Raw genomic sequence first — 19,070 nt, 5'->3', positions numbered from 1 at the left:
GGAAACAGCACCCTCATGGTGGATCATGAAGAGTAATCAGAGTTTCAGACTGGTGACTGGAGGGAGGAAGGAGATCTGAGAAAGTGAGGGTAGGGGGGTGGGAAAGTGGTGAGAAATGAAAGAGGAAACAGAGAGGGGGAAAGAGAACAAGGGATGGGGAAGGGAAGAGGAGAGCAGAAGGAAGGAAGAGGGGGAGGAAGAGGGCAGAAGCCCCGGGGCCAGGCAACGGGGTGCAGGGGGGTAGGTGCACTGCCCCCTCCCAGGATCCTCTACGAGCACGCCACCTGGGCTCAGCCAGTGCACCTGCTAAGTGAGCATGGCTGCAAAGCATGTGTAGCTCCCTTCCTAACCAGATCGATCGATGGCTTCCCCTAAGCTCCTGGTAAAAACACAGCTCACACAAACATCGTGAGCCAGTGTCAAAGTTTTATTTAACTCATTAATGAGAAAAAAAAAACCCTCCGGAATCAAAGAGCTGATTCTGTGAGGATATGAAAAACTGGGATTTATACCATCTGTAGGATAAAGAAATGTTGAAATAAGATTGTGGACTTATATATTGTTTGTAACTGGCTAATATCCCACAAATTAACCATAACCTTTGAGATTGTCCTTGCTACTCACCAGAAAGATATCACACTTCTTCAGTTTTTCTACAAGTCAACCTCTGATTTTCCAGGGTTGTAAAACAATCTGGGTCTTAACTGTCAGTCAAATACAATTATGTTCCCTAAAAATGTAGGATGACTTTCAGGTGGACTTATGAAAAAATGCTTGGGTCTGATAGTCAAGATCATGAGCCATGTGTCTGTCTACCTTCAAGTTCTAGACCATTTCTCCTAAAAATCCTCTAACTAAAAATCCTGATGACTTGACTGAACCTAATGAAAGCAACTTCAATCAGACCCCCGTCCTCAGGCAGGAACCCGTCTTTTGCTTTCCTGAACAGTCAAGACCCTTTTACAGCCCCCCTTCTGTGTACTCAAGAATTCATTTTACCTGAAGTGACATCTGGGGTTCATGAGTCATGGGGGCCCTCTCAGGCCGTGTCTGATAGTTCAGGCCCATGAGGGGACCCAGGGTGAGGGGACCCAGGGTGAGGGCAGCCGATAGTCGTAGGGTGCAGGCTGGCCACGCCAGAATGACCCACAGCGTGATTAGAGAGCTGGGGCTTTGAGCCACATGACATCAGTCCAAGCTGTGGGGACAGGAGGGGGCTGGAGATCAAGTCTAAGCAGTAAGCAATGATTCAAGCAATCGTGCCTACGTAATGAAGCCCCAAGAAAATCTCTGGACTGGAAACTCGGACGAGCTCCCTGGCTGCCAATACTCTGTGCTGCCACGCACAGTGCTGGGAAGGCAATGTGTCCCCTGAGGTCATGGACGCTAATTTGTGTCCTTTGGCTACAATCTACTGTAACTGTGAGTATAGGGCTTTCCTGAGTTCTAAGTCATTGCAGTGAATTATTGAACCTCACGGTGGTTGTGGGAACCCCCAAATCTGTAGCCAGCATCTCTGAAGTGAGGTTGTCTTTGGGGACCCCCAAACTTGCAGCTGGGGTCAGAGTCTTGGGAAGACTAGGTGGTCTTAAAGGACAGTGCCCTCTTCCTCAAGTGTGGCTAGCCCCGGTCACCTTCTTTACTCATCCTCTACTACAAAACAAATTACCACAAGCTTAGTGGCTTAAACCACACACATTTACTGTCTCCATTTCCGTCGGTCAGGAGTCCAGGCACAGCTTAGCAGGCAACTCCACTCAGGATCCTGCTGGGCTGCAATCAAGGTATCAGCCAGGGCTGGGGCTCCCCCGAGGCTCACCCCTGCTTCTGAGTTCACCTGGTCGGTGGCAGGATTCAGGTCTTTGTGAGCCAGGACCAAGGCTGCAGCTCCTTGCTGGGTGTGGGCTAGAGGCAACCATCGGCCCCTCGTCGTGTGGGCCTCTCTGTATGGCCGCCTATCCATCCAAGCCAGGCAGAGCGTGAGCGGGTAGAGAGTCTACCGACAAGACCAAAGACAGTCTTCTGCAATATTGTCAGAAGTGGCACCCACGGTTGGGTTGGTGGGAAGCAGCCACAGTGCCACACAGACTCAAGGGGACAGAGTACACGAGGCACGAGTGCCAAGAAATGGGGCGACCACTAGAACGTACGGCAAGGTGACTCCCCGGCTTGAAAACGTTCTGTTTCCATTTAAAGCCCTGACGGCCTCCAAGACAGCCTGGGCCTGCAGAGTCCAGGGCATCCACTCAGTACTGCCCCACCCTGTCTGTGCTCCTCCATTCAGCCCCTGGTTCAAGGCTAGTAGAGCTGTTAGCAAGATGGGCCCGAAGAGAAGGCTGGAGACACAGCCAGGCCTCCCCCATGCCCCGTGCACCCTCCTGTCCTCAGTGCCGAGAACGTGAGGATTAAGAAGACACAGCATCTACCCTTAGGCGGCCCCAAATACAGACGTCACGCGAAGACACGGTCTGCCAACAGAGGGGCGATGTGATTTGCTTCAGAAAGAGAATTTGGTTGGCAACGTGTAGGATGGAGACCACAGCATTTGCCTCCTTTTGTGATTCTTGACAATCTTATCCCTGTAATCAAGCTGAAGTCCCTGAAGCCAGGAGGTCTGCCAGGAGGAGCTGGCTGTGGGAAGAGTGGGTCTTCCTCCATCCTGTCCTCGAGGCAGAAGAGCAGACCTGAGCCCTGAGAAGCAGGGCCCTGTCCCTTTCTGGCCCCTTCCTAGGGTCCCCGCCCCACTCAGCATGACAGCTGGGCAACGCTGCCACCCCCTGAGGACAACGTCTTTCTGGAAAGGCACCATCAAGCACTAATGACTTAGCGTCAGACTGATGCCAGGAGACATCCTGTCCATCCCTCTCTCCAGAGGTGACTTTAATAATGAAATTGTTGGAGGCGGGTGGGAAGGAAGAGGTCAGATAGACACCCCCTTGTCATACAAATGAGGGACGGAGGCCCAGACAGAAGAAGCAGTTTGCCCAAGGTCACCCGGCTTTTATTGCAGAGATCTGTCTACAAGCCAGTTCTCCAGGCCCCTTTCCCCGTCCCTGTGATTGTAGATGAGTCACTGGCTCTTGCTCTGGCCCTGATTTCTCTGTTACCGATATTAATATCACAGCTTCGCCGGACACTTCACACCCACTCAGTTCTGTACACGGCAGCATTGAGAAACAGCCTATCGTGGTCCTACTGCAGAGCACTCCTTGGAACATTCCGTCAGTGTGGCCCCCTTAGCCACCTGCAGATGCTCCCACCCGTGTCCACCAAATGAATCTGTGCCCCCTTTCTTTCCCGTCAGACTTTGTTTTTCTCTCCTGATGCCTCTTTCTCCCTTATTACAGGCTGAATTGCGCCCTCCCCAAAATCCGTATGTTGACATCCTAGCCCCCGGTAACCCAGAATCCCGCCGCATTTGGAGGTAGGGTCTGTACAGAGGTGACTGGGGTAAAGCGCGCTCAGTCAGACGGGCCCTGGCCCAACGTGGCTGGTTTCCTTATAAGCAGGGGAGATTGGGACACAGACTTGCAGAAGGGGAACCGGGTAAGGACACGGCAGGAAGACAGCATCTACACCCCCAAGGCACCCCACGCTCAGAAGGAAGCACCCTGCTGGCATCTGGATCCCCTACCTGCAGCTTCCATGCCGTGAGTCTGTGTCTGTCATTGAAGCCACTCGGTGAGCACTACTTTGCTAGCCGCCCTGGGCAACCGAGCCGCCTCCTTACTCTCTTTCATTTCCCTCTGGTCCTTCTGTTCCCATTAATTAGTCCCAATATAGACCTGAGGGCCAAGTTTAACTTTGTGTTTACTGAGTTTCATATCTCTGATTTTTAATTTTGAAAACAGAGAAGGACATGTCTTAGATGGATCTCTTTTTAATACACTTTTGAGTTATTTTGGGCATAGAAAATAAACCATATATATTATAGACAATGTTCTTAATTTATTATTTATTCCCTGAGGCCAAATCATCTGGAGAGAAAAGAAGGCTCTGATCCGGCTCCCGCAAATCGACAAGAGGTGTTTTCTACTGAGAACGAATGCACTGATCAGATGCTTCGCTAGAACCACTTATTTATCTAACCCACAGCAATGTACCAACTGCCCTCCACGAAAGTCAGAAGCTTGCCAGGTAGACAAGTCTTATTTTCAGGAAGAGCTTCCCTCTGAAGCAGCAGAGAGGAGCCTAGAAGACCCTCATGTCTCTACGAAAGCCTCTCACTTAGGATAAGTCATACAAAATAATTTAAACACAGATGCTGTAAGAAAAAGGCAGGAAAAGAGCAATCGAAAGTTTTCAAAAAATATCACACACCAGAAAAGTTCTGCCACGGAAAGACTGAAAACAGTGACCTAATATCTCACACACATTTTTTTTTTTTAAATCTTAAAAATTGTCTCTGAGGAAGAACACCGGACACACAATAATGCAGGAAAAATGATTACAAGGTAAGAAAAAATAAATCATCAGTGGGCTAACTCTGGAAATAAATCAAGGAAAAAAATAAAAGCATGGTAGAAATTACAGTCAGATTGGGGGCACTTGGGCGGCTCAGTCGGTTGGGCGTCTGCCTTCGGCTCAGATGCGGTTTGTGGGTTCAGGCCCCATGTCGGGCTCAGAGCCTGGAGCCTGTTTCAGATTCTGTGTCTCCCTCTCTCTCTGCCCCTCCCCCGCTTGTGCTCTGTCTCTCTCTGTCTCTAAAAAATGAATAGATGTAAAAAAAAAAATTTTTTTAAAGAAATTACAGTGAGATTGGAATAAGAATAAGGGCAAATAAGATACTGGTATAACCTCTCCGTGGTGTAGGGGACAAAGATTATATTAGCACATTAAATAAAATAAAACCAAAACCTGGATTTTAAAAGTCAAGAGAGAATAGGATACATGTGGAAAACAAACAAAGAAGACCCAACAGATGCATAATTGCATTTTTTAAAAAGAAAATAAAATTGTGGTGCCTGGGTGGCTCAGTCAGCTAAGCGTTCGACTTGGGCTCAGGTCATGACCTCACAGTTTGTGAGTTCAAGCCCCAAGCCCCGCATCGGGCTCTAGGCTGACAGCTCAGAGTCTGGAGCCTGCTTCAGATTCTGTGTCACCCTCTCTCTCTGCCCCTCCCCCACCTCTCTCTCTCTCAAAAATAAATAAACATTAAAAATTTTAAAAAAAATGAAACTGATGGAAAAAATAAATTTATAATTTTAGAACTCTTTCCAGATATAAAGATTTATACATACACATTTAAAAGAAGCCCAGTGTGCCAGAGGTAATTATCCCTGAGTTGGTAACCCTGTGACATATGCTGTTAAAGTTATCAAACTTCAAAGATAAAAGAAAGCATGCTCTGGGCTGCCAGACAAAAATATAAAGGCCCTAATAAGGGAAGAAATCAGACTTGCCTCAGTAAAATTCAAAGTCAGAAGATGGGGCCCTCAAGTAAAGAGTGTAAATCAAGCAGTATACATCCAGCCAAATAGCCCTTTATTTTACAAAGACGACAGAGTCGTGAACAGGAAAGAATTCCAATTTTTCTCCTGAGTCTTCCTCTTTTTTTTATTTTTTTAAATGTTTATTTATTTTTGAGAGAGAGAGAGAAAGAGAGAGAGGCAGGATGAGCAGGGGAGGGGCAGAGGGAGAGGGAGACACAGAATCCAAAGCAGGCTCCAGGCTCTGAGCTGTCAGCACAGAGCCTGATGTGGGGCTCAAACTCACAAACCATGAAATCATGGCCTGAGCCGAAGTCGGACGCTGAACCTCCTGAGCCACCCAGGTGCCCCTCCTGATTCTTCCTTGAGGAAGCCATGAGAGCATAGATTTCATCCAACCTTAATAACGATTAGGAGAATGAAGGCCCCCAGAGCATTCACCAGTTGAATGAAGTCTAAAACAAGCATGAGCATTAAGACAGAACACCTTATGGGGCTACGTGCCCAACGATGTGGAAACAGTGTGTATGACAGAAAAAGTTAGAGGGAAACAAAGAAGGGGATAGGAAAAAAAAAAACGTACTGATCACCTCAACTGTAATAGCTGCCCTTCAGAAAATATAATTTAAAGTTAACAAATCAAGTAACAAAAGAGCGACATAGATACTAAGAGAAATAACATCAGCTGCAGATTGGTGCTGGGGGGTGAGGCAGGAATAACAAATAGGATCATTTTACCATGGCTTTAGACAGGGAGCAAGGAGGTGGACTCGGGTCTCTGAGTCCTGGATGTACACACAGGTATCTCCCAGCATTCCTTTGGACCCGTTATGAAGGATCTGAATATTTAAGCCAAATTTGTCATGTCCACTCTCCGTTCACTTATTCATCAAACATACGTTCATTTGAACTTTTGTTCACCAACAGGTCGGTTATGTGCCTACCAAGTTCCAGGTCCCGTGATGAATAGTGGAAGTACATGGGAACAAGAGTAGGCACGGCTGTGTGTTCTGATGGCATTTAAAGTCATGGGGGGGGGGGGCGTGTCAGGGAAGTGAGGAGACAACCATTACTCAATAATCTTAGTAAATAAATAAGGATCACAACTGTGCTGAGTGCAATAGAACAGGTGTATGGTGCTCTGGGAGCTGAAATTTGGAAGATGTGTAGAAATTGAACGGGCCCAGCAGTAGACAGAATGGCACACCCAGAGTCCGTGTTGCAGGATGGGGAGAAGGCTCCATGTACAGCCCAAGCAAGTGCTCAGGGGCGGGGGGCATGGCGTGAGGAGATCGAGCTGGACCACGAAGTTTAGTAAGATTGGGCAAGAGGAAATGGGATCATGCGAAGGAATTCTGATGAGTCAAAGGCAAAGAGGTGCCACACGTGACCTTAGGTTGTTGAGGGGACAGTGAGAAGAATGACCTCATTCTAGAGGGCTCACAGACCAGCCAGAGCCTGCTGACTTCCTCTCCACCATACAAGTAAGAGAGAAGGACTCTCACAAAATAAAGTAAATATGTATGTTTGGTTTGTATTGGGATTCTCTCCCTCTCTTTCTGCCCCTCTCCCACTCATGCTGTCTCTGTCTCTCTCTCAAAATAAAGAAATAAATTTAAAAACAAGAGAGAGATGTATAGGTAGATTAGATAGATAGACAGATGATAGATAGATAGATAGTAGATAGATACATAAGATAGATGGATGGGTGAATGGATTAGATAGATTAGATGATAAACAGACAATTGATAGATTGGATAAGATAAGATAAGATAAGATAAGATGGGTGGGTGGGTGGCTGGATTGGCTAGATTAGATGATAGACAGGTGATTGATAGATTAGATGGCAGATAGATGATAGATAAATAGATGATAAATAGATGATAGATTAGTTAGATAGATAGATAGATAGATAGATGATAGGTAGATAGATAGGTGAGAGAGAAAGGGAGAAACTGGGGGTCTTCCAGATTTAGAGGAAAGGCTGAGCACAGACTGCAGGAAGACTGGGCCACAAGTACTCCAGGACCTCAGAAAGTGCCACCGTGTAGCCTGCCCCCCTCCCCAGGCCACTGCACTATGCCAATGTGCCTCAGCTGAACACGGTCCCGGCTCACCACTGCAGATTTAAGTTCCCAGGAACACGAATATGATTGGCCTGATTTGGGAATGATGCTTTCCCCCCAAATCCATCAGCAATAGCAAGAGGGTGGAGAGCATGAGAAGGATCAGAAAGCACAAGCCCCTCACCTGTCCTGGGGGAGTACCCAAAGAAAGGTAACCACTGGGAGCTGGACAGCATCCCCAGATGGCATCTGGCACATTCTACTCAAAGGCCCAGCTGAAGTCCTACCTTCTACTCAAAGTCATTTTTGACTCTTACAACACATATTGATCCCCACACAATGATTATAAATAGGGGAAAGCATGATCTTGGATAACACAGGTGAGGGGCTGGTCTATATGGGTAGTGTAAGTCTGGACCTTCCAAAATAAATGTGCTCTTCCTGTAGACGCACTATGGGTCTTCTAGACACTCCCCCAGCCCCAGAGGGTCCAAAAATGCCATACGGTCAACCAGGATGTGACCCCTTCTCTGGGGCACTTCTCTCTTTGAGCTGATGAGGACTGTCTCTTAGTGTCAGTGAGTAAAGTGGTCGAGACTGGACCTAATTGATTTTGTTCAGAGAGCACAGAGTCTTGCTGGCTTCCCAGGTCTAGAAACATCACCACCAGAGTGTCCAATGCAACCATCTCCAGCAAGAAAAGCCAACGGCATCTCCAGTGGCTTCTCCTTCTGTAACAGCATTATTTCTGATAAGTCCTGCAAAGCTTTCGAAATATGTCTAAGGAAATATATAGAAAGAGCTACAGTAGTTATAAAGAGAAATTCAAGGACTGAAGTAACTTGCACTCATCTGGAATCACGTAACATTCAAAGTGCTAGAAAAGTAATTTCTGAAGGACACAGAGTAAGTTATCAGAGGATATGAAACTAGAACTCTTTTTGTTTTCTGACTCAAAGTCCCATGGTCCTTCCTCTAGACCAGATGTACCTGCAGAACTGCTAAAACTTGGCTCACGGAGAATGAGTGAAACAAGATCCATCTATATCCCTTCATTTCATCACCTTTCCTGCATTCCTGCATGATACTGAAAACAGTATGAAGCCCTGGGATGCGATGCCTCGGCTGGTGTCTGATATGTCCTTCTCATGGCTTTGGCCAGTGTCCTATTTCTGTTCAAAGTCATTTTCTCATGGTGAGGACACTCTCTGCCTTCATCCCAGATGGGAGCACACCATCTGTGGGTACCATTCTGAGGTTCTACTCACTAGGGGGACTTTGGGTACCAGGGATCATGCCAGTCAGGATGCTGATGGGGAACATCACATCCAAAGACAGTAAATGAAGAAATTTATCTTGATGAGGTCCCAATATCTTGATGAGCTTTTAATTTCCTTGCCTTTGGAGATGTGTCGAGCAAGAAACTGCTGTGGCTGAGGCCAAAGAGGTTGTTGCCTGCTTTCTCCTCTAGGGTTTTGATGGTTTCCTATCTCACATTCAGGTCCTTCATCCATTTTGAGTTTATTTTTGGGTCTGGTGCAAGAAAGTGGTCCAGGTTCATTCTTCTGCATGTCACTGTCCAGTTTTCCCAGCACCATTTGCTAACAAGACTGTCTTTTTTTCCATGGGATACGCTTTCCTGTCTTGTCAAAGATTAGTTGGCCATACATTTGTGGGTCCATTTCTGGGTTCTCTATTCTATTCCATTGATCTATGTGTCTGTTTTTGTGTCAATACCATACTGTCTTGATGATTACAACTTTGTAGTACAGGCAAAAGTCTAGGATTGTGATGCCTCCCACTTTGATTTTCTTCTTCAATGTTACTTTGTGGGGAAGAGGGGAAAATGGGTGATGGGCACTGAGGAGGGCACTTGTGGGGATGAGCACTGGGTGTTGTATGTAAGCAATGAACCACGGGAATCTACCCCAAAAAACCAACACTGTATGTTAGCCAATTTGACAATAAATTATATTTTTTTAAAAAAAAGAAATTTAATGACGGTATATTCCCAAAGTTGGCCGCAAGGGTGACAGAAACCAAAAAAAGAAGATAAATTAGCCCAGAACCACCTGCATTAGGAAGTGGCTGGCATCCTCAGAGGGCAGTGGAAAGAGCAGGCTTGGCTCTCTGGAGCTGGCGGGAGCTTTACCTGCAGGAAAGGCAAAGCTCACGCAGATAAACGTAAACACTGCCAAAGTGCAAACCAGCCTGGAAGGCCTAGGGCAGGAAAGGGCCTGGCCCCTCTCCCACCTCCCAGGTCCCTCTGCCCTGTCCTGGTGGCCTCACCGGGATAATAAACATCTCCAGTGTTTGTTTTGTTTTAATTTTCTTTTTTTTTTTTAAGTTTATCTATTTTTGAGAGAGAGAGAGAGAGAGAGGGAGAGCATGAGTAGAGGAGGGGCAGAGAGAGAGACAAAATCCCAAGCAGGCTCCACACTGTCAGTACAGAGCCCAATGCGGGGCTCGAACCCACAAACCACAAGATCGAACCCGTGAACCTGAGCCGAAATCAAGAGTTGGACGCCCAATGGACTGGGCCAACCAGGTGCCCCAAATCTCCACTGTTACTGCAAAAACAAACAAAAGAAGAGCTCATGGGTGGTTGCCTACAGAACCAGCCCCACTCTGGCCTCCAGCCTGCCCCTCGATGCCTGCACACCATGCTACGGCCTGCTTAGGCTCCGTCTGAGAAGCCGACACTTCCAACTTCCCCCAAGGTCCTACTCAAAAGACAGCTCAGGGTTCACAGAGCAGTCTCCCTTCTAAATGGTCATTGGCTCACTGCATTGCTCTTAATCCCCGCTTTTCCATGTCACTTATAGAGATTTTCCTTAAGTTGCTAATTACGACTCATCACATGCTATTGCTTTCGGAGTCCTTCTTCTCCCAGAACCTGATCCTTGACATTTCTTTCCACCTTAAAAATATTGGGGCTACAAAAAAAAATATTGGGGCTACATCTCTCCAGGCCAGACTTGAAGCTACTTTCGCTCTCACCCAGACGTAAAGAAGGCCACGCCAGGGGCCCACTCGTTGTCATTAACATTTCTCTCCACTCAATAGTAGCAAAGCACTTGCAGAATTGATCGAGTTTGTAATCCTAAATCAATACGGGCTGAGAAGTGTGCTACAGCCACGTCCAGATCTACCCATGCTTCCTGGCTCTTGCGAGCCTCAGAACAGTGGGGAAGCCGCTGGGTCCCCACAGAGCTGTTACTGATTATAGACATGCCTCTGGGGAGGGTGACACATCCCACGCGGCACAGTCTCGCCAAAGCCCACTGTCAAGAAAGGACCTGACGCTGGCTGTTCTCTTCCACATGTGAACTGGTGCCCAAATTCTCCCCACTCTCAAGGGCATCTGCAGATTGTCCCTTATTTTTCATTAAGAAAGGAATGGGAGCACCTGGATGGCTCAGGCGGTTAAGCGTCCTGCTCTTGGTCTCGGCTCAGGTCATAATCTCACGGTTTCGTGCGTTCGAGCCCCACGTTGGGCTCTGTGCTGACAGTGCAGAGCCTGCTTGGGATCCGCTGTCTCTGCCCCTGCCCTGCTCACGCTGTGTCTCTCTCAAAAATAAATAAATAGACTTTCAAAAGTGAAAAAGAAAAGAATTGATGCTTCCCCTGTTAGAGGAATCTCCTACATCAAGAGGCAAGGGAGGATGGTGATCTCGGCCTGGTGTCCTGTTGGCATTTCCTTCTCCTATGAAAAGCCATCCCTGGACAGTACCTTGGGAAAGTGACCCCATGCTATTCTGGAAACATGGGGTTTTCCAGTGGCTTCTGTCCCTTTACGGACTCGGAGCCAGGTCCCACAGCAAGCAGCGGCCCAGTCGGTGCACTCCGGGACAGGAAGAGAAACCCCTCACGGCTTAGGTACTAGTGCGGCCCCTCACATGGTCCCGTCTCCCTACCACGTCTGACCTGGGCCAAACCGTGAGACAGATAAAGCCGGCCAGGGAGGCACCCGCCCCCTCCACTCTTCTCCCCGCACCGGCCCCCCGACCTTCACCTCACGTTCTTGCTGCGTGCTGCCCTGGCCTAGACCTTCCACTCTCCCTCATCCACGTGGACGCTTAACTGTCCCCCTCCTGTCCCTCGCAGCCTGGCCCTGCTGGGCACATACGGAAACTGGCCTCGTATCTACGTGCAAATACATGCAGTCATTTCCAAACTGTTTAACCACAGACTAACCCCGGGCGTCCCCACCTGCAGAAACTCTGATTACACTGGTTGGGAGGGGGACCCTGACATCCATTTTTGTCACTTCTTCCGGTGTCCCCAGTAGGCAGCCGGCCTGGGAGCCAATCTGTGTTCCAGTTTGCGGACGGTGCCGGGGCAGGAAGCGTGGCTTCACTCGGTAACGCCCGGGTCTGGCCAGCACAGTACCTGGCACCAAACGATCGTGCAATAAAGTCCACCCGGGACGTGGGTGGAGACCCACTGCTTCATGGGGACGGTGCCCCTGACAACCTTGATGTCAACCCTAGGATGGGCTGGGCCCCATCCTATATAGGATAGTGACAGGTAAGAACAGAGTTCTGACTCTAGAACAGGGGACCTTTACTCAGGTGGCCTGAGTCTCTCTAGGGAGCAGGGCAGCTGGCCTCTCCTGGAAGCTCTATGCTAAGTACCAAAAGTGGTCCCAAGCACCTCTGCAAGGCAGGGTCCAGACTGGGGTCTCAGAGCCCCAGTCGCCCCTGGCGTTTGCACCGGGAAAAGCAACCCCCAGGCTCCTCACCTTGTGGCAAGATATCGGACGCCAAACCCACAGGACGCTGAGGGAGAGAAAGGTATGTGCACAGGAACCATTGCAGCCAATCCTGATTACAAACACGTCCCCCCCAGCCCAGGCCGGCGTGCAGGCACGAACCCACCGCAGCCGACCCGGTGGAACGTACCACTCGATTACTCTTCCGCGCCTCTGCCCCAGCCTGGCCTCTGACGTCCGAACTCTCCCCCGGCGGACTGCAGAGGCAGTGGGTGATGGAGAGGCAGGATGCCTTATTCCCCAGGTAACCTGCTACCAGTGTCTGGAATTCGGTTCCCGCCCTTTGACTTCAGGCTAAGGTACCAAATGTCTTTCCAATGAGCATCTTCCATCAGAGCCTTAAAAGGCCCTTCAACAAATTCGTATTCCCTGCACGTCTCTCCCCAAGGCCCCGTGGGTGGTGTGGAGGCGATGCTCGGGGGCCCAGGGACCGGGGAGCCCTGCTGGGGAGACAGCCTGCTTTGTGTACCTCCTCACCTTCAGGTTCACGGGGAGTCAGTCTGCCCCCCTGGCTGCAGACACTCCCTTAGAGCCACGTGGGAAAGATGAACAAGTGTGCAGCTGTGTTTTAGAGACGCAAAGAGTTACGCTTGGTGAGCAAGCCCCAAGTGGCCACTGGGACAGAGTAGTAAGAGCAGGAAGGAAGGGGCAGCTACCGCAAGAAAGACTGGTCTCTCACTCTTAAACTGTGTCTATTTCCACTGGACCTCCTCCGGCATCCGCCCGTGCAATTTCAGTGTCACCTGTTGCTTTGTTTAAAGCACCAGGCCGTGAATCAAACAGAGGCTAAAAGTTGTTCCAAGACGTCGAGGGTATTGCAGTCACCCTGCCAAAACGTTGTTGGCTTTTCACGGAGGGGAGGGCAGGGGTGCTATGAGGATACAAAGCAGTAGGTATGTATCTCCAGGAGTTTTCAGCTTAAACCAGGGTTGAGTGGCACATGCATTTCTGGAACAAGTTACCCGAGTCAGAGGATTTCCATACCATAGATCGTTGGCTGTCACCGATAGGACATTCTGGTTTCCAACATTAAAGAAATGGCCCTAGAAATCCACGAAGAGTCACATGCATTTTTGCTGACACAGCAACTTGGATCTTTCATACAAAGAAGCTGAGCAAAGAGGGCCAGTCACTCGGCTGAGCCTGCCCAGCTGCCCAGCACCTGCATCTCACCATCGGTGGGTCGGCTGTGGGTCTGTATTTGCTGTCACCGGTGCATTTTATGGGGAGACCTGTGTGCTAAAATCACTTGGAGATTGAAATGTTCTCAGGGCACTTCTCGATGTGCCTACAATCAAGTAGATTTCACTCAAATTCAGTACATGTATTCTTACATTTACTAGAAATTCTCTTAATAATTTATAAAAAGCTCCAATGTAGGAACAGCCACTATATAGAACATTCTGGGCATCAAACAGCCACGTAAGGAGACAGCCACGCAGAAGGAACATGGATCAGGGACCATCTTTGTCTCGAATTGTTTATACACCTTCATCAATGTGCTCTTAGACAGAAAGGTGCGTTCAGAACAATCTTGCTGAAGTCTGATAGCACCTATCGTGGAGACTTGCCCATGCACAACACAGTCAGACACAAACCAATGTAATACACACACACACACACACACAGCATGCATGGACACACAACATGCGTGCACACACACACACACACACACACACACCCTTCTCTGCACGATAGCTGCCATGTGTCACTAACAGAAACCCACTCCCTTCCCTACACTCTGACTGCAGAGAGACTAGAAAGCAAATAGCTGGAATTTTTCTTCTACAGGAGGAGGCAGGCTCTGCTTTTTATGAGACTCCTAAGAGAAGTCTTAAGAGAATACTAAGAAATCCTAAGGGAATTTCCCAAACCCAAGAAGGAATTTCAGATGCTGAACAGCCAGAAAGAATGACCCTTCAAGTGGACACTATTATTATATGTGATCCAGGTACTGCATCAGGACCAGCATCATTGGTGGGAAATACAAAACCTTCTAGACCTTGATTCCTACCAGGTTTTCCAAATAGCAGAACTGCGCTTCTGAGCTTGGTGGGATGGGCTGGTTAACTGATGATTGATGGGGTTCGAATGGGGGTCCAATGAGGAAATCTCCAATCCCCCAAAACACTCACATGTCACTGTCCAAAAGGTGACAGCAAAATCGAACCAAATGTCATTTCCAAGCGCTTTCACTTTCAAAAGCAAACAGCCTATAAAAACAGATTTATTCTGCCAACCACAACAACAGATGGCGTGTATCAGCAGTCCATCGGAGGAAGATGATGTTCTCTTGCGACCTTGCTCAGGACCCTGTCAAATTGGTGGCGGGTCCACAAACATTCAAGCATAGGGCTTTCCAACTTGCCTCGACTGCTCCCACCCACCCAGATGACACTGTTTCCTTCAAGTTATCACCCCCTCGGTGACGGTGACAGGGGAACATTCCAAATCTAGAATCCAGATCCTGGAGAAGGAGCGGTGAGGGGGTGGAGTGGTGTTTGGTGAGACAGCCGGTCCTCACCCGGTGTGCAAATCCTGCCGCATCCCCTCCCCCCTGCCAGCTACAGCCTCCTGATTACTTGCCTAATCACCACCTGCTGGCTCCAAGGTCCCCATAACCTGGTCACCTTTGGAATCCCCAGCCCTCTGTCGTGAGATAGACCCCCTTTGCCCCTACCAGACCAGGCTGGTCCCTGTGCAGGGGCCTCGCTCTACCGGCCTGGATCCCCCCGCCCTGTCCTGACCTCCTGAAATCACATACAAACAAGTGGGTATGTTACACGTTGTTTATCGGTCCTCAGCACCCCCTCCTTTGCTAAGCCATCTCCTGGCCAGGAAACTACATTTCCCAAACTCCCTTTCCACTCAGATTCCAATTTGACTCCCTCGAGGAGGGGCGCTCATGCAGAATCTGCAAGCAGAATGGAAAGAGGCCGCTGTTCTTTTTGCTTGCACGTCGCCCATTAAACCGCAGTGGGGTCTGGCCTCATCCCTCACTGGTGCTGATCACTGCCAGCACCTGCGGGCATCTCTGGGCATCCTCCCAAGGATCCCCCCGCCTGAATGCTAGAGGAGGCGAGACTTCCAGCAATCTCTGCACTTGGAGATTTCCTGAAAATGACCTCGCACACTTCACTCCCTCAGCCTCATCACGGCAGCTTCATCCTAAATTCTCCACAGCAAGTCATTTCCTGCATTAGATGCTGAATTTGCTTCTGTCTTCTGGCTGATCCTAACTGACACGATGGAGAAATGAAAAATCCTAAGAAGTCCTTAGAGCTGGGGGTGAGACCGCCGGGGTTGTGAGGCGGGGGACGTATAGGTGGAGTCACTTGTCTAGAGAGGACTCTCTGGTGGAAGGGGACTCTCGGGGCAGAGCGCAAAAATGGCATCCCTTCCCCATAACCTTCAAATCTTCAGGAAACTTAGGAGTAACTTCACTCAAAAAGAGTGAGTTTGCTGGAAGATATTTCCAGCACAGCTTTGAACAACGAGAGATATTTGGTGGCTGCAAACTCCAGAGAGGTAAGTTGCGTAGCATGGCGGAACTATTACAAAATGTAAAATGAGACAGTATTGACGGTGAAAGCAGCTGACTGGAACGAGAGGACTCCCACAAACATGTATGTTCACCCAGATGCACCTGCCCTGAGCGCTCCCGCGGATGTGCTCACCGGCGCCTTGGCGAGTGAATGAGAAAACCTTTCACCGGAAGGCCACTTGCCAAGTGGATTCTTTTCTCTAGGGAAGTCTGTTCTCGCTGAATCGTGGGGTAAATTGTTTCACCTTGATGGAACCAGGGCATTGCCGGCTTCCCAGAATCCCTGCTGACATTACCTAATGCAGGTACGTGGATGAAGGAAATCTACATGTCTCCAGAGCACCTCTTTTTCTGAGACTCTGTTCCGTGGAAGATTTTCTACGAAAAAGAGATTCCAGATTCAGACAAGTTTGGAAAGCTCATCCAAGCTGCCTAGCTCATCCTCCTTTTGTGGGTGTCCCACGTACATCAGCAGAATAAGGATTGTAGAATTCAGCAATAAGGAAACCTTTCTAAATGGCATTTGCTCTCACGACCTCCAAATTTTTCTGAACAATAAATCCTTTCTCAAAGGGTCCCGTGAGGCGGTGATGGAGAGGAGGGGGAAACTCTGCTTGAGACTGAGTATGGCCAGGGTTTTATAAACCCCAGCGTCCCTGGGTATCTGCATCCCACATAAGCGGTAAAGATTCTCTAGAAAAGAGAGGCTAATTGGCATACTATGAAAGCTGCATCTCTCTCCAGAAATTTCAGGCAGCTTCTCCCTCATCTCTAGGCTGGGAATCTGCTTTTAGACTCAACAGGACATCCTTTTAAGACAGGACATCCATTCAACTGTGTCTCCCTCTCCTCGTCTCCCACAGAGGCTGTCCTTCACCTCTAGACTCGAGAGACTGGCCAGCAGCCCACAAGACGTAACAGCAGAGGTAATACCTCATGTAGCACAGAGGAACCAAGCAGTATCCTAAGTGCTCTACGTGCATAATTCCAGTGAATCCTCAAGGGAACCCTAGAGGCTATGTACTATAGATATATACTAGACATATACTATTATCTTCGTTTTGCAGATTAGGAATCTAACTTGCCCAGAGTCACATGTACACGGAGCTGCAGGGCTGGGACTTGGCCTCAGAGTCTGGCTTCCAGGCCTGGGCTCCAACTGCTGAGATTCTTCTGACAGCTTTTGTTGGTATTGAGGAGGCAAAGACTCCCCTTTTTTCCTATGTTTGTACAGATGTTATTTATATAAAGTCTGATTTACCCATTCTGAGTATTCTGTTGGGGTTTTTTTTAACTTTTTTTTTAATGTTTGTATTCATTTTTGAGAGAGAGAGAGATACAGAGCGCTAATGGGGGAGGGGCAGAGAGAGAGAGGGAGACACAGCATCTGAAGCAGACTCCAGGTTTCGAGCTGTCAGCAAAGAGCCCAACATAACCCGTGACCGTGAGATCATGACCTGAGCCGAAGTTGAATGCTTAACCGACTGAGCCACCCAGGCACCTCCTGAGTATTCAGTTTTATTAGCTTAGGCAATATAGAGTCCTGTGACCACCATGTCCCTCAAGATGTGGAATACTTCCATCCCCCTTCTTTCACTTATAATGTCTTTGAGATAGAGACACCCGTGTTATTGTGTGGGTCAGTAGCACACTCCCTTTATTGCTGGGGCGCATTCTGTAGTGCAGCTATATTAAAATTTGTTTGTGTGTTCTACCGTTGATACACATTTGGGCTATTCCCAGTTCAAGCCATTATCAATAAAGCTATGATGAACACTCACATACAAGTCTTTGTGTGGACATGCGTTTTTCAGATGGGACCATTGGGTCATATGCTAAGTGTGTTTCTAACTTGAGAAGAAACTGCCAGACGGTTTTCCTAAGTGGCTCCACCATTACCCATTCGCATGGCGGTGTGTAAATTATTGGGTTGTATGAGGTTTTTTTTATATATTCTGCACAAAAGCCCTATCGAATGTATATTTTATAAATGTTTTCTTCCAGACTTTCATTTACCTTTCATTTACCTTTTTTAACTGTGCCTTTTAATGTAGCGGATCTTATTAAATGTCTTTCATGGTTTACGGTCTTCTTCGTCCTCTTTAAGAAATCTTTAGGGCGCCTGGGTGGCTCAGTCGGTTAAGTGCCCAATTCTTGATTTTGACTCAGTTCACGATCTTGCAGTTTGTGAGTTCAAGCCCCGCATGGGGCTCTGTGCCTGCTTGGGATTCTCTCTCTCCCTCTCCCTCTGTCCCTCCCCATCCTTCTCTCTCTCAAAAATAAACAAATAAACTTAAAAAAAAAAAAAGAAGAAATCTTTGCCTGACTCAATGTAACAAAATCATCTCCTACACTTCTCCAGCAAGTTTAATAGTGTTTGCTCTTCTGACTCATTCTCAGTCAACTGCTCATGGCTGTCTTCAACCACCAATCCAGAGATCCATTATGGAGAAGATGATTTAGATTTAGCAATAACTTAGGTACAGATTACAATCTTCCAGGTCATGGAGGCCCACTGACCACAACCACAGATGCACAAATCTGTAGCAAATTCTGCTGAGTGCACAGTTTTCTTCCCCTTTGTGTCTCTTCCCTCTTCCTCCAGATAAATGATTGATAGATAGATATAGATAGATGATAGATAGATAGATAGATAGATAGAAAGAAAGAAAGAAAGAAAGAAAATGAGTTTCAAACAGGATGATTTCTTTTTTTGCAAACAGACTCCAACCCCCACTCCTTATCCTCCTGGTCCCATGGCCATGTCAAGAGTTAATGGGTTCTTGGTGATCTTGGAAGGAAAGACCTTACAAAATCGCATAGCTTCAATTTAACCATCGGCGATGGAAAGCAAGAGTGAATGTGGGGCCCAATCTGTCACCTAACACCCACAAGCACCAATAGTACCTTATAAATTTGTTATTAACTTGAAGAAAATTCTGTTTAGAAGACTGACTCATCCAATATCACTATCACCATTTTTTTACCATGTCCCTTAGCCTCTCAGTGGCTTCAAACACACGTAGGAACTAAAACAACAACAAAACTGATGATGTACATCATTTCAAGCACCATTCCTTATTAATTTATCTAAACATTGTTTAACCCAGAATATACAGAATCTTCTCTTCCCTCTCCATTTCCATTTAGCATGAACGTCAAGCCACGGACTAGCGCTGAAGATAGGGTCTTTAGGCTCCAGTAGATACGCTGAGGGCAGCAATGCAAGTTTACATCAAAACCACGCCATTAGGACA

Source organism: Panthera uncia, chromosome A2 (assembly GCF_023721935.1).
Source record: "Panthera uncia isolate 11264 chromosome A2, Puncia_PCG_1.0, whole genome shotgun sequence".
Taxonomy (NCBI): domain Eukaryota; kingdom Metazoa; phylum Chordata; class Mammalia; order Carnivora; family Felidae; genus Panthera; species Panthera uncia.
The sequence above is the reverse complement of the archived record's forward strand: the minus strand, read 5'-3'. Positions refer to the sequence as shown.